This window comes from Antechinus flavipes, chromosome 2, assembly GCF_016432865.1.
Source record: "Antechinus flavipes isolate AdamAnt ecotype Samford, QLD, Australia chromosome 2, AdamAnt_v2, whole genome shotgun sequence".
Taxonomy (NCBI): domain Eukaryota; kingdom Metazoa; phylum Chordata; class Mammalia; order Dasyuromorphia; family Dasyuridae; genus Antechinus; species Antechinus flavipes.
In genome coordinates this window covers 364,994,747-365,011,956 of record NC_067399.1, presented here as the reverse complement: position 1 = coordinate 365,011,956, position 17,210 = coordinate 364,994,747, and the positions used below count along the sequence as shown (strand labels likewise).

The following is a 17,210-nucleotide window of genomic DNA, read 5'->3' as shown; positions in this document are numbered from 1 at the left end:
CCATCTCTTTATCCAAAGATAAAATCTGGTTTAAGATCCTTCTTAATCCCAACAAACAGAGGTTATGAATCTGAATGATTGGAAAGATAGTGGTATCTTTAACACAAAGAGAAAAATTGGGAAGGAGAAGTTTAGGTGGGGAGTTAACAGGTTGGATTTTGGACATGTTGAATTTGATTTGCCTTTGGGCCATCTAGTTCACAAGTTCCAATAAGTAGTTTGTGATGCAGAACTGCATCTCAGAAGAGATGCCTACAATTGGAGATATATGCACATTTATTGTCTGTCTACATCTACCTTATATAGATATATTTATACACACCTGCACATTTATATAGATATAAATCTATAAATACATGTGCATCTCAGACTCGTTTATATAGAGATCATAATTGAACCCATAAAAGCTGATAAAGTTACAAAGTGAGACAGTAGAAGAAAAGAAGAGGGTGAGCCTTTGGTTATACCTCCAGATAGTGGAGTGACATAGATAATGTTATTCAGCAAAAAGATAGAAGAATGTTTAGATATATGAGAAGAAAATCATGAAAGAACAGTATAATAAAAACCTAAAGAAAAGAAAATATCTAGGAGAGAGTAGTCAGTAGGGTAAAATTCTGCAAATCAAGAATGGTGAGGATTGTGAAAAGATCATTACATTTTGTAATTAAGAAATCATTTATGACCTTTGAGAAAGCAGTTTCATTTTAATGATTCTGGTTGTTGAATGTTGAAAGATGAGAATGGAAATAATAAAGGTAGACAATTTTCCCAAAGAATAGGATTGGGAAAGGGAATCCTATTTTAGGATAATAGCTAGTGGCAAGTAGGATTTGATGAGAGTATTTTTAAGGTCAGCAGGGTTGAGGGGTATGTATATATTAGAAAGCAGGGAAAGAACTAGTAGAAATGAAGAGTTTGAAGATTAATGAGAAAGAAAAAAATAATAATGGGAGCAATGTGCTACAGGAGATGGTATCAAGCATACATGTACTAAAGTTGGTCTTGTGGAAAGGGCCACTTATTCAAAAACTGGAATAAAGCATGAGATTCTTCCATAAATCATCAGTTGAGGTCTTGATCTGAAAATACTGGGGGAAGGAGGTCTTGAAGAGAGGAGATATGAAACAGTTGTTTTTAGTGATATAGGAGAGAATTTAGAGAGAAATAAAATTGTCTTGCTTTAATGAGGCCAAGATCTAATTGGAAAGCCAACATTTGTAATGGATCCAGTCAGAATTCCCTCCTTCCCTCTAGGACTTTTGCCAACCCTGTCCTTCAAAGCAGATGTAACTGGAGAATTCAGATGATGAGAATATTCATAAGTTGGAGCTTAAGATGTAAGCAGCAATTTGGGGTATCAAAGAATTGTAGTTTTAGAACTGAATTGATTCATTAAGGGATCAGGGTTATCAAGGGAGGAGAACAGAGCCTATAGAGAGGTAGTAGCTCAGGAAAGAACTGAAGGAAATATAAAATATTTAGGAGAGTGTGGGATAAAGAATTAATTTTAGAGCCAGCAAGAGTTCAGCCTGTAACACATATTGGCTGCAAGACCCTTGGCACATCACTTAACCTTGTAGTGTTTTAGACTAGACCGTTTTTTAAAGTGGTCTTAAACTTTTTCCTTTTTGCCTGAGAAATTTTTTGTGACCCTGGGTGAATACATAAAATAGGTGTACAAATCAAACATTTACTGATAATAAATCATAATTTCACAACTCCTACATTAGTCTTGAGGCCCTGAAAGAAGATGGGCTTTAGATACCTCTTTAAGATTATATATTTCATGGGGTGGGGAGCCAACTTATTGGTAGAGGGAGTGTCTTTTCACATCTTGTTTTTTAGCTGTCTTTTATGTGTTTGCTTTTCCTCTTAGAACTTATGCTTCTTGAGGCCAAAGACTGTCTTTCTTTTTTGTTTATATTTACTTTATTGGTATATAGAGCAGTGCCTGGCAGGTAAGTTCTTAATAAATGCTTTATCTATTTTTATTTATCTGTAAAGTTATAAATCCAGTTCTTATCCCTCATAAGGAAGAGATTTCAGAGTTTTTTGATCTTTCGAAATGATGGCAAGCATCAAAAGTGTATGACTGAGGTGAAATGGATGAGTTGGGTAGGTTTATGAACTGGAAAGTTAAGGTATTAGAAGAACTACCTGTATGTTTTAAATCCTAATATGAGGGTAGGAATTGGTGTGAGGAGCAAGACTATGTTAATGTTGTGAAGAGAAGGAAAACGTTTTTGGAGTGACTTCTTAATAATATTGTCCCATTATGTCATGTCTGAAATTAAATTTTCAGTGTGAAGCTTCTTCTATTATTTTCCTTTAAACTGGGAGAAACCCTCCTTCTTTCCCTTCTCCCAACATTTAGTTTTTTATTGTATCTTTTATGGCACTGACTGTTGGAATCTTTACAAACTGTTAAGTCATTAGAGTTGATAGAGATAATGATCATCTAATTTAGCATGATTCAGTATGATTGATCTGATCCTACAAGGAGATGTTATGGGGCCAGAATAAACAAGGTACTACGTGGAACTGAGAAACAATGCTTACTCATTGGAGTTCACACATTTGGGAGATTTCAAGGTTTAGTATGAGATATCCAAATTGACACCTCTCTTAATCCCTGCCTCCAGAAGGAGGAGTCAACCTTTGAGAGATCATATATAAAGAGGCTCTTAGCTTCGGAATATTTTCAGGGGTCGGAGAGGAGTAATTTGGGAGCAAGCTCATAAGCCCTCTCTCTGAGGAAAGAGAGATTCATTGCATTTTCCACCTGGTTGGCTGGAGGCTGAAGGACAAACCTTTGGATTTGGAGACATTCGGAGGGAGCTCTTGGAACCAAGCAGAAAGATATGTCACTAAGAAAAAGTAACTGGGCTATTTTGGAAGGAGAAAATAAACATTTGCATTTTATCACCTGGCTGTGTTTTGAGGGGATTATTACTTTCAACTGCAACTAAGGCTGCCTCCAGAAAACCTCCCCAAGAAACCTGCTTTCTCCCAGAAAGAACCATTATTTTAAAGAAGAAAAACACCACAACCAATGATCTTTTTTGTACTATACTTGTGTATTTTGTCTCATTCATTCTACTTGACAGTTTTTTAAAAGCAGGGATTATACCTTAAGACCTCTGACTAGCTACAGTGCCTCGAACATGTCATATACACACAGTATATTTATTGAATTAATTGGCCTTTTTCATTCTGCATATAGTTGATTCCCTGGTTAGGTTCTTAAAAGTGAAAGATTTTCTTACAAATGAAGTATATAAATTCTCTCTTTAAAGGTTTATTTTTTTTTTATTTTTGGCTTTTACAGGTGATGATTATTAAATATTATACTCAGTTTTTTCAGTGCCAGCATTTTAGTTAGCAGTGATGTTCCCACAACTTATGTCTCAGATTTCTTGCTTTCCCATATTTAAAATATCATGTAGAAAACTCAATATGAATCATTTATAGCAATCAGTACTTGGACTGAGTTTTTTGAAAAAGGAAATTATAATTTTATATATATATATATATATATATATGTACATATATATGTAATGAATATATATATAAAAATTATAATTTATACTATTAATGTTTTCTATATAATAGATAAGACCTGTCTTATCATGTTTACTAATTTATTAGTGTAGAAAGCAATTAATTAAATTCTTCTTTTGTGTATTTTGGTTGCTAAACAGTAATAAAAATGGCTATTTTGTAATGATATGGATTTTTAAGGCCAGATTTCTACACAATTCTAATTGTGTAGGGAATTTTATTTTGTTACAATTCATGGATGAACAATTTTGTAGATTCTAATATTTCTGCATTTTGTTGAGAATCATTTTTTTGTGATTGTAGTCATTATGTGATGGAAAATAATTTATAGATAATTGAGTCCTCTGATTTGTACTTATCTGTTTGACTATTGCTGAATCAGTCTTTCTGATTTCTGAGCAATCTGTTTCCTCATCTCCAAAATGAGGATACTTTCTCATGTAGTATCTGTCTTACAGGTTTGTGAGAATCAAATGAGTAGAAAATAAAAATTTTATTCCTAGAGCTATATACATGTCAGATTATGCTATGAATAGAACCCCAGGGAGGTATAGTCAGAAAAACCAGAATTCAAATGTTCGCTCTGACACTCATTAGCTGTGATTCTGAGCAAATTTCTTTACCTTCGTTTCCTCATGTTAAAGTGGGGGTAATAATAACATCTACTTGCCAGGGCTGTTATGAGGATTAAATTAGATAATAATTATAAAGCACTTAGCACAGTGTCTGACATGTAGTGGGTATTATATAAATACTAGCTATGGTTGTTGTTAAGAATTTCTCACAAAACATTGTGCTGTGTTCTAGTTAAGTGTTTTTGACTATATCTCTTGTGTTCCAGTATCCATATTGGAATGAACTTAATCAGCAGTGCTTTTTTTTTTTTTTTTTTTTTTTAAGAAGTAATCCAATGCTGAAGCTTGGCAACTCAAGATTGGCAGTGGGATAAAGGGACAAAGGATTTGAGAGAAGATGGCAATGTAGAGTTGGATTGGTTAACCAGAGGATCAGTTTGGAAAAGGGAAGAGAATATAATCAGTTCAGGATTAGGTCAGGGATTTGAAATCATAATGAGGATAAAGAGTAGGGTTTGGGGTTGTGAAACATAGGGAGATGTGTTTTGGATACAAAGTACTTTTCCTGCCACTTGATATTTTTACAGATTAGGAAAAAAATTAAGAGAAGGTAATTAACTTACTCATGGTTGTGTTGTTAGTAAGTGTGAACACTGAATTTATGTAAATTTTGACTTTATTTCCTCTTTCTATCCCAGTGCCACTGAAGAGGCTTTCATTTTGCTTTGTTGTCTACTAGCTAGTTGAAGCACTACATCTGTTTGAAATATAGGTAGCAGTTATTTATCATAAGCTGGCTACATCTGCTGGGTAAGTTGCCATGACATATAGTGAATGTACATATGAAAAACCGTCTTTCAGCAGGTCTAAATCCCTTCTTACAGATGGGGGTTAGAGATCTATTGATGGAGATGGGGAAGCCTGTAATGTCCACACTAGCTTTCTGGAGGTCCTCTAGACAGGCCTTGGTCTCAGCAGGATAGTCACCATGAGGATGGTCAGGAATAGAGTTTAAAGTCTTTATTGTCTTCTTTACAGTTTGTTCACTCTGACTGACTGACTGATCAGTCCCAGTTCTCTCAGCCCTTAAGTACCCTATTACAATTAAATTACATCATTACAGCATACTGAGTATATGCCAACTAGAGTGATTATATCATTATATTATACTAGATATATGTGACCTAGAGAACCATATCTCACTAATTCTACTGAGGTAACACTTTGTTGTAAGTATCCTTGTTTCAAGTATACTTCTCCCGAGTTCTGGCCTCTACATCTCCCACTTTCTTTTGTTTTAGAACACAGTGGTCATGCCCTCCCTGACTTCTCAGGAAAGGAGGTGAAAATCAAAAAAGAGGTGATCATGCCCTCTTGACTTTACAGGAAGGTGAGAACACCAGACCAGATATTGTTAGCATATTTCCTCTGGATTGAAGGGTCTTACTTGAAACAGATATACATCAATCCATCAGCATGGGAGTTATATGAGCACATCGGAATATAACACAGGCTAGTAGAGATTTAAGAAACATCATGAATCAACGTGAGGAATTATACATGTCCTAGAAAGAGGATATATAAATAACAATCATACATACACTTTCAGCAGCCAAGAGCTAGTCCAAAATCAATCTATTGTTCATTACTTCATGTGTCAGGGAATCCAATGATTTCTGCAGATTCGGAAGTCCTGCAGCAATCTCATTGACAATTTTTGATGTTCATGAGTCAATTGCCATAACTGCAATGCTCTTTCACTGACATGTATAGTTAGAGAGGAAACCATCTGATGTTTCTTGGATCTTTTCCTTTGTTTCAAGGGTCTTCTCTTTTTCTGTCTCTCTCCAATTGACAAGGCGGATACAACTCATTGGCACCCTCTGATTCCTTCTTCATCTGTAGAGATACAAGAAAACCCTCTTCCCCAAACAGTTAATCTATCTGGTCCCTTCCATTCACCATTTTCTGGATCTCTCCACATCACCTGATGATTATCTAAAGATATTGGAACTGCTGCCTTTCTGGTGGGTTATAAAACCTGTCTACCAGAGCCAGCACTTCTTTATCAAAAATCAAAAAATTAATAGTGTAAAGAGCTAAATTTAAAAGTTCTTTAGGGTTACCTGTGGCTCTCTCTTTTGTTTTTGGAGGAGGATCTTGATGTCTTTACTATTGCCTATCCTTGAGAATTAAAAGGTGAAGATGGCGGAGAAGGCACACATGACTCTCTAAGCTCTTCTCATTACCCTCATAACCAACTTTTTAATTCAGCCTCAAAAATAGTTCTTCACTGCTTAAATTCATGAAGATTAGAAGCACTACAACTTGCCAGCTGAAGTCAATCTGGAAGATCGCCAGGAAAGGTTTGTCCTGAGGGGTCAGGAACAGACTAACACAGGCAGCGAGAGATTAATGTCCTGAGCAGACCAGGGGCGGGGGTGACCTCTGTGGCTAGAGAAGTTATAGAGACAACTCTGCTATAGTCTAATTTCTCTGCCTTGACTACAAAACAGTAAACTGGCAGAGAAATTAAAATCTAAAACAGAGAGTACTCTAAAAAACGCCAGAATCTAACAAGATCTGTCTGTAACCACTCAAACCCAGAAGTGACTCAGGCGGACTGTAACGCAGCCCTGCAGCCACATCCTGCAGTTTGGGGCTTTTGCGGGGTCAATTACAAATCTGCAGGGCAGGGGGCACAGCCTGGGCAGCCTCTAATCGGCACAGTTCAGGGCTTGGCCTGGGGCAACAGAACTTCCCCAGTAGACTGTGCTTCAGGGCAGACACTTCTGGTCCCTGCAAATCCATTCACTCTTTAACTGCTAATACCCACGGCCCCAGGGCAGGCTTGGGGTAGTGAACCTCTCACTGCTTAGCTTCTAGCCCTAGGGTAGTAGTTATCTCACACAGCAGGGGTTCTTTGCAAGGCACTTTCCCAGCTCCATCCGCCCTGCAGGCCTGAGTTACTCCCGGGTGGGGAGTTACTCCCGGGTGGGGAACTCTTTTCCAGAGCACTCCAGTACCTCGCTGTTTTTTATAGCTGGCTGGCAGGACAACAACCCGTCCATACACCTTTCACTGCTCTGCAGAGGAAGCTGGTAACCTCCTGGCTCTGAAGGCAGACCCTACAGGCTTTAACAAAATGAGTAGAAAAATCAAAAGATCGATTGAAGTTTCTATACAGAAAGAGAACAGCTTTTCAACCCTGAAGAGACTAATAGTAGTCTTCAGACAATTGTTGGTCTCCAATACAAAAGGCTTTCCTAGAAGAGACTATTAAAAACCTTAAAAGAGAACTAGAAGAAAAATGGGGAAAGGAAAGAGAAGCTATGCAAGAGAGCAACAACTTCCTAAAATGTGAATTAGAAAAGGCAAAAAACTCCCAAGAAGTACAGGGAAACAGAATTTGTGAATTGGAAAAAGAAAATAACTCACTAAAAAAAAGAATTAGTAAATGGAAAAAAAATTCCATAGAGCAAAACAACTCAATTGGACATATACAAAAAGAAGTAAAAAAAGCTAATGAAGAAAATAACTAAAAATCAGAACTGAACAAATAGAAATGACTGATTCATTGAGACATCAAGAATCAGTCAAGCAAAACCAAAAAAATGAAAGTTTGAAAAAAAAAAAGTCAAATATTTACTTGTAAAAACAACAGACCTGGAAAATAGATCTAGGAGAGATAACCTGAGGATCATTGGACTATGCAAAAATTATGATGATGAAAAAAAGAGCCTAGATACTATTTTACAGGAAATCATCAAAGAGAACTGCCCAGAAGTAATAGAACTGGAAGGTAAAATAGGCGTTGAAAGAATTCATTGAACACCTTCTGAAAAAGACCCTAAAATAAAGACTCTGAGGAATATTGTGGCCAAACTTCAGAATTTTCAGACTAAAGAAAAAATTTTACAAGCAGCCAGGAAAAAAACAGTTCAAATACTGAGATGCCACAATAAGGGTCACGCAAGATCTGGCTGCCTCAACATTAAGGGATCGAAGGGCCTGGAATCAGATATTCTGAAAGGCAAAAGAGCTTGGAAAGCAGCCAAGAATAAACTACCCAGCTAAGGTGAGTAATTTTTTCCATGGAAGAAGATGGACATTTAATGAAATAGAAGAATTCCATTTGTTTCTAAGGAAAAAAACAAGACAAAACAAAAAATTTGATCTCCAACAACAGGACTCAAGAGAAGTAGAAAAAGGTAAAAGGAACTCTTGAGAACTGTATGTCTGTTGTGGATATACATAAAAACCATATGTATAATTTGATTTTACCGAAATAACATAAAAAAGGGAAGTAGAAATGGAAAGGGGATAGTGTCAGAAAAAGGAAAAGGGGAGATAAAAAGAGGGAAACTACATACAACGATGAGGCAAAGGAAACCTATCATATCTGAGGGAACTTAGAAAGGGGAAGGAACATTGTGTGAATCCTACTCTCATCAGAGTTGGCTCAAAGAGGAAATAATTGACATATTTGTTTTACAGAGATTCTTCTCTCACTTCATTAAAAAGTGGGAGAGGAAAAGAGAAAAGGAAAAAAGAGTAATAAGGGAAGGATACAAGAAAGGGAAGGGATTCAAAGGGAGGAGGAAGGGATACTAAAGAGGGAGAGCTGTGTGATGCAAATGTGACCAATAAGTTTAATACTAGGGAAGAAGGGAAGGAGGGCAAGAAAAAGAAAAGTATAACCTGGGGATATTAGGATGGCAGGAAATACAGAATTAGTAATTTTAACCGTAAATGTGAATGGGATGAACTCTCCCATAAACAGGAGGCAGATAGCAGACTGGATCAAAAGTCAGAACCGTACAATCTGTTGTTTACAGGAAACACATTTAAAACAGGGAGATACATACAGAGTAAAGTTAAAAGGCTGGAGCAAAATCTATTATGCTTCAGGTGAAATAAAAAAAGCAGGAGTAGCCATCCTCATCTCAGATCAAGCAAAAGCCAAAAAATGATCTAATTAAAAGAGATAAGGAAACTATATCTTGCTAAAGGGTACTATAGACAATGAAACAATGTCAGTATTAAACATATATGCACCAAGTGGTATAGCATCTAACTTCCTAAAGGAGAAGTTTAAGAGAGTTGCGAGAAGAAATAGACAGCAAAACTAATAGTGGGAGATCTCAATCTTGCACTCTCAGATTTAGATAAATCAAATCACAAAACAAATAAGAAAGAAATTAAAGAGGTAAATGGAATATCAGAAAAATTAGGTATGATAGATCTCTGGAGAAAACTGAATGGTGACAGAAAGGAGTATACTTTCTTCTCAGCAGTTCAGGGAACCTACACAAAAATTGACAGACATAAAGACCTCAAAATTAAATGTAGGAAGGCAGAAATAGTAAATGCTTTCTTTTCAGATCACAATGCAATAAAAACTACATTCAACAAAAAGTTAGGTGTAAATAGACCAAAAAGTAATTGGAAACTAAATAATCTCATCTTAAAGAATGATTGGATGAAACAGCAAATTATAGACACAATTAATTTCACTCAAGGTAATGACAACGGTGAGACATCATACCAAAATTTATGGGATGCAGCCAAAGTGGAAATTTTATATCCTCAGAGGCTTACTTGAATAAAATAGAGAAAGAGAAGATCAATGAATTGAGCCTGCAACTTAAAAAGCTAGAAAAAGACCAAATAAAAAACCCCCAATCAATTACTAAACTTGAAATTTTAAAATTAAAAGGAAGAGTAATAATATAGAAAGTAAAAAAAAAAAAAAAAACTATTGAACTAATAAAACTAAGAGTTGGTTTTATGAAAAAAACCAATAAAATTGATAAACCTTTGGTAAATCTCATTAGAAAAAGGAGAGAGGGAAATCAAATTAGTGGTCTTAAAAATGAAAAGGGAGAACTTTCCATCAATGAAGAGGAAATTAAAGAAATAAGGGGTTACTTTGCCCAACTTTATGGCAATAAATTTGATAACCTAAGCGAAATGGATGACTACCTCCAAAAATATAGGCTTCCCAGATTATCAGAGGAGGAAGTAAATTGCTTAAATAGTCCCATTTCAGACAAAGAAATAGAACAAGCTGTTAATCAACTCCCTAAAAAAAAAAAAATCCCCGGGACCAGATGGATTTACATGTGAATTCTACCAAACATTCAAAGAACAATTAGTCCCAATGCTTTATAAACTATGAAGAAATAGGGAATGAAGGAGTCCTACCAAATTCCTTTTATGATACAGACATGGTACTGATACCTAAACCAGGTAGGTTGAAAACAGAGAAAGAAAATTGTAGACCAAATCCCCGGGACCAGATGGATTTACATGTGAATTCTACCAAACATTCAAAGAACAATTAGCCCCAATGCTTTATAAACTATTTGAAAAAATAGGGAATGAAGAAGTCCTACCAAATTCCTTTTATAATACAGACATGGTACTGATACCTAAACCAGGTAGGTTGAAAACAGAGAAAGAAAATTATAGACCAATCTCCCTAATGAATATTGATGCTAAAATCTTAAATAAGATATTAGCAAAAAGACTACAGAAAATCATCCCCAGGATAATTTATCACGATTGAGTAGGATTTATACTAGGAAAGCAGGGCTGGTTCAATATTAGGAAAACTATCAGTATAATTGGCCATATTAATAATCAAATTAACAAAAACCATATGATCATCTCAATAGATGCAGAAAAAGCACTTGATAAAATCCAACATCCATTCCTATTAAAAACTCTTGAGAGTATAGGAATAAATGGACTTTTCCTTAAAATAATCAGTAGCATCTATTTAAAACCAGCAGTAAGCATCATATGTAACAGGGACAAACTGCAACCATTCCCAATAAGATCAAGAGTGAAACAAGGTTGCCCACTAAACCGTTACTATTTAATATTGTATTAGAAATGCTAGCTTTGGCAATAAGAATTGAGAAAGAGATTAAAGGAATAAGAATAGGCAATGAAGAAACTAAATTATCACTCTTTGCTGATATGATGGTATACTTAGAGAACCCCAGAGACTCTACTAAAAAGTTATTAGAAACAATCCACACCTTCAGCAAAGTTGTAGGATACAAAATAAACCCACATAAGTTATCAGCATTCTTATATATCACTAACAAAACCCAACAGAGTTACAAAGAGAAATTCCATTTAAAGTAATTACTGATTGTATAAAATATTTAGGAATCTATTTGCCAAGGGAAAATCAGGAATTTTATGAGCAAAACTACAAAATACTTTCCATACAAATTAAGTCTGATCTAACCAACTGGAAAAATATTAAATGCTCTTGCATTGGGTGAGCAAATATAATAAAGATGACAATACTACCTAAACTAATCTATTTATTTAGCGCTATACCAATCAGACTCCCAAAAAACTATTTTGATGACCTAGAAAAAATAACAAAAGTTCATATGGAAAAAACAAAAAGTCAAGAATTTCAAGGGAATTAATGAAAAAAAAAATCAAATGAAGGTGGCCTAGCTGTACCAGATCTAAAATTATATTATAAAGCAGCAGTTACTAAAACCATCTGGTATTGGCTAAGAAATAGACTAGGTGATCAATGGAATAGGTTAGGTTCAAAGGACAAAACAGCCAATAACTTTAATAATCTAGTGTTTGACAAACCCAAAGACCCCAGTTTTGGGGATAAGAATTATTTGACAAAAATTGCTGGGAAAATTGGAAATTAGTATGGCAGAAACTAGGCATTGACCCACACTTAACACTGTACGCCAAGATAAGTTGAAAATGCGTTCATGACCTACGCATAAAGAATGAGATTATAAATAAATTGGAAGAGCAAAGGATAGTTTACCTCTTAGACCTGTGGAAGAGGGAGGAATTTATGACCAAAGAACTAGAGATCACTATTGACCACAAAATAGAACATTTTGATTATATCAAATTGAAAAAGTTTTTGTACAAACAAAACAAATGCAGACAAGATTAGAAGGGAAACAATATACTGGGAAAACATTTTTACAGTTAAAGGTTCTGATAAAGGCCTCATTTCCAAAATATATAGATAATTGACTCTATAAGAAAACAAGCCATTCTCCAATTGATAAATGGTCAAAGGATACGAACAGACAATTCTCAGGTGAAGAAATTAAAACTATTTATAGACATATGAAAATATGCTCCAAATCATTATTATAGAAATGCAAATTAAAACTACTCTGAGATACCACTACACACCTGTCAGATTGGCTAGAATGACAGGGAAACATACTGCGGAATGTTGGAGGGGATGTGGGAAAACAGGGACACTAATACATTGTTGGTGGAATTGTGAACACATCCAGCCATTCTGGAGAACAATTTGGAACTATGCTCAAAAAGTTATCAAACTGTGCATTACCCTTTGATCCAGCAGTGTTTCTACTGGGCTTATACATAACCCAAAGAGATACTAAGAAAGGGAAAGGGACCTGTAAGTGCCAAAATGTGGCAGCCCTGTTTGTAGTGGCTAGAAGCTGGAAAATGAATGGATGCCCATCAATTGGAGAATGGTTGAGTAAATTGTGGTATATGAACATTATGGAATATTATTTTGTAAGGAACGACCATCAGGATGAATACAGAGAGGACTGGCGAGACTTACATGAACTGATGCTAAGTGAAATGAGCAGAACCAGGAGATCATTATATACCTCAACAACGATACTGTATGAGGATGTATTCTGATGGAAGTGGATCTCTTCGATAAAGAGAGCTAATTCAGTTTCAATTGATCAAGAATGGACAGAAGCAGCTACACCCAAAGAAAGAACACTGGGAAATGAATATAAAATGCTTGCATTTTTGTTTTTCTTCCCGGGTTATTTCTACCTTCTGAATCCAATTTTCCCTGTGCAACAAGAGAACTATTCGGTTCTGCACACATATATTGTATCTAGGATATACTGTAACCTATTTAACATGTAGAAGACTGCTTGCCATCTGAGGGAGGGGGTGGAGGGAGGGAGGGGAAGAATCGGAACAAAAGTGAGTGCAAGGGATAATGCTGTAAAAAATTACCCTGGCATGGGTTCTGTCAATAAAATGTTATTTAAAAAAAAAAAAAAAAAGGTATGCCAGTGGTGTGTAAAATCTGTTATTGTCCACAAAGTATTCAAAGTATTTAGCAGTATATGCAGGCCCATTATTTGTTTTTATTGCTTGTGACACACCCATAATTGCAAAAGCTTAAAAAGGAATTCAGTGACTACTCAGGTAGTCTCTTTTGCTGCTGGTATTGCAAAAATAAATCTTGAAAAGATGTTTACTACAACATGGATAAAAGACAGATGACCAAAAGATTTATAATGGGTCACGTTCATTTGCTATATTTCACTGGGTCTCAAACCATGAGAGTTCTTCCCTGGAGAGAGTGTAGGAGTGTGGAAAGGAAAGGCTTTTATGTTCCTAGCTTCCTCTTTTGTTATCCCAAATTGCAAACTTAAAGCTCGAGCAGCCTGATGATATTTAGAATGAGATTCTTGGGCTGCCTAAAATAAAGGAGTATTGGCTAACATGGTTAAAAGGTGATCTGCCTTTGAATTTCCATGAAAAATAGGACATGGAAGTCCACTATGAGAGTGGATATGCAAGATGTAAATATTAACTGGATGCTTTCTCACTTGCTCTTGAAGTTCCTTAAAGAGCTGATATATATTAAAAGCTACAAATTTTATTTGGGCTGTGGCAATTCTTTGTACCACACCTACTGAATAAGCTGAATCAAATATATTTACATCTCCTGGATAATAAGAGCTAGAATAATTGCATACACTAAGTAGACTGAAAAGGAGTTCTGAAGACACTATAAGTCCTGAGAATATATAGCACAAATGTTATGTTTGGATGCATCTGAAAACAGGGTTGATACTTTAAGAGGAACCTTAGAAACTTTTTCTTCAAAAAATCCATTTCCAGTTATGTAATAGCTGGGTCTTTAATGGAGATCCGTGTGTAAAATTTGGAGCTGTGCCCAATAAAATTTGCCACTCTGGTATGGTTTCACAGCATACATTAATTTGTACATTGGTATAAAAGGTATATATCTTGTCAGGTCTTATCCCAGGTAATTGTAATACTCACTTAATGGCCTTTAATAAAATTCTAGCCACAAGCAGTGGGTAAGGAGTAAGGCTTTGTTCTGGTTGTGCTGGGAGGTTCACTGACTCTATCACACTGTCTCCTTGATGAAGGACTGCTGTGGCTGCCTCTTGTGTAGCAAAAACTGATATTTCCAAGGGATTTTAAGTGATTCTTTCAACCACATTGGATAAAGCCAGTTCAGCTTCTCTCAAAGCCTCTTGAGCTTCTTTTGTAAGCTGGCATGGTGAGTTTAAAGCAGTGTCTCCCCTTAAAATATCATATAATGGTTGTAATTGATAGGTAGTTAAGCATAACACTGGGCGCTTCCATTGGATATCTCCTACCAATTTCTGAAAGTCATCTAAGATGTTCAACTTCTCTGTTCTTAAAGAAAGTTTTTATAGTGTAAGCACCTTAGAATATACTTCATATGCTATATCCATATCATAATATTGAAAAGGAGCATGCTTTGAATTTTTTTTGGAGTTATGTGCAATTTGTAGCTCCTTAGTGTTTCTGTGATCTTTTGTAGACATTTCTAACATTTGCTTCTCAGGTGCACACCCCAAGATATCATCCATGTAATGTAATAACATTACTTTTGGAAATGCATTTCTTACTGGAGTAAGAGCAGCAGCAACATATATTTGATACATAGTAGGAATATTTTTCATTCCATGTGGCAAAACTGTCCATATCTTTTATAAAGCTCAGCTAAATTAATGCTGGGTGCTGAAAAGAAAAATCTTTTCATATCCTCCTTATCCAGAGAGATAGAATAGAAACAATCCTTAATGTTTCATCTAAAGAGGCTATTCTCTAGGCATTTGAGTAGGAGATGGAAGTCCATGCTGAAGAGTTGCCATAGTTTCTATCTGTTCATTTACTTTTCTTGAATCAGTCAACATCCTCCATTTTCCAGGTTTCTTTTTTATAACAAATACAGGGGAATTCCAAAGACTTAGAGAAGGTTGTAAGTGACCTTGGTCAAGTTGCTTTTGTACTATAATAAGACCTGAATTTTTTCACTTGAGGGCCACTGTTCCACCCACACTAATGTATCAGTTTTCCATTGAATGGGAATAGGTGAGAGTGCAGGCAGGCCTCCAACAGCAACCCTGCCTAAAAAGCCGAAGTACTCATTTGTAATCCTAACTGTTGTAAGATGTCTCTTCCTCATAGATTGATGAGGATTTTATTTACTATACAAGGAGTAAAAACTCCCATTACACCTTGAACTATCCATCTGAAAGGGGTAGTACTAATTTCAGCTGCTATTGATCCTCCTGTGCCAGACATATAGGTGTCTGCCTTAATCTTCGGCCAGTGACTGGGCCAATTGACACCTCTAATGACTGTATGATCTCTACCCGTGTCTACCAATCCTTTCAATGGTATGCCATTTTCAAAGATAGTATTGGTGGGAGTAAAAATCTGGATAAATATCAAATTGCCTATTAGGAGTCTGTATCAGTAAATCTGATACTACTACTTCTCCTGGGTCACACATTGTCTACCTGTTTTAGTTACTGGGATATTAGCTACACATTCCCCAGTTTCCCAAATCAGTGTATGGATGAACATTGTTTTGTAAGTACTCTTAGGAGGTGAAATGTTCAAGCTGACTATGTGTGGAGGTATATAGGCTGAACAGGGACAGACTTTAGCTCTCCAGGGGATATCTCAGTAGTCCCAGTGGCATACAACTCTATTCTCCCCAATTGCAATCCCTTTCTCCCATCACATTGCTTCTTGACTGATCTATCATGTCGGAGTACTGAACTTTAAAGACTTTCTAGGTGTAACAGCAACTGCTATCAATCTCTAAGTGTTTTTTGCCTGGGGCTGGGCCCTGCTTCTTGTTTCCCTGAGTCAGTCTACATTCTGATACCCAATGGAAGTCTCTGTTGCATTTTGGACTTAGGGTTTTGAGTCTTGTTCTCCCACCTTGTTTTTTCACTCTTTCTGCTAATATTGAGCTTTCATATGCCCTACTTTACCACATTGAAAGCATTGATGAGTGTCTCTGTAAGTCTTCTAACTAAAAGGGACCCTGTCTTCCCATGTTCAGATCTTGAACCTGGGTATAAAAGGTATTTGTGCCCATTTTGGCACAGTGTCTTATGATTTCCTCTAAAGGAGCATTCTTATGTAGTCCTAGTATAATTCTTCTACAAACCTCATTAGCATTTTCCTTAGCAAGTTGTCTTAACATAATTTGTGTTGCTACATTTTCACCAATAGTTCACATGACAGCTGTCTGCAGACATCCTACCTTGTGCTATTTTTGTGAAGGCTTCCCCTCTATCTTGTCTTCCTGGGAAAGTGCCCCATGCTTTGATAGCTCAGAAGCAATTTGCTCATATCCTGCTATAGAGTAATTAATCTGTGCTAAAGTGTCTGCATAATGACCTATACCTGCTAGTTGATCAAAGGTGACTTCTATAATTAACTCCAGTTTGCCTATTTTATTGGGGCTTGTTTTCTGCAGAGTTCACTATACTTTGAAAGCCACAACAAGTTTTATCCAGGTTCTAAACATGTCCTTGCTATAAATTTCCAATCACTAGGGGTTAAAATTTTATAAGCCAAATTCTGTAATAACATCTTAATATAAGATGATGTAGAGTGCAAGCCTTTTTCAGATCTTTGATAGTTTCCAGATTAAAAGGAGTGTATCTTCTTTCTTGATCTGAAGAGTCAAACTCTTCAACCACAGGGTATGCCTTTATCTCAAATCAGACGTATCCTGCCCTTCCTCTTTAGCTTTAACTAGTGCCTTTTGTAATCATGTCATAGGGGGTGAACAAAACTGCTGTATGGGTAGTGCTGATGGAGTCACTGCCCCTCTCACTCCTCCTCCACCCTCCACCCAGGAAGGTGAAATTGAGGGGGGAGGGTCATAAGATGAGGAATGTCCTAAGGGCCATGTTGGATTGTAGGTAGAATTGAAAGGGAGCTTTGAATGTGAAAAGCACCATA

The 17,210-nt window shown here is 36.2% G+C and overlaps 1 protein-coding gene and 1 long non-coding RNA gene across 5 annotated transcripts in view; both read left to right on the top strand.

The window, feature by feature from the left end:
* RAPGEF6 (Rap guanine nucleotide exchange factor 6) overlaps positions 1 to 17,210 on the top strand; it is a 240,557-nt gene that overhangs the window by 51,667 nt on the left and 171,680 nt on the right. The window lies entirely within an intron of this gene.
* LOC127549836 (uncharacterized) lies at positions 4,010 to 10,028 on the top strand. The gene is made up of 2 exons (XR_007950736.1): positions 4,010 to 6,505; positions 7,183 to 10,028. It is a non-coding gene; the product is annotated as an uncharacterized LOC127549836 (long non-coding RNA).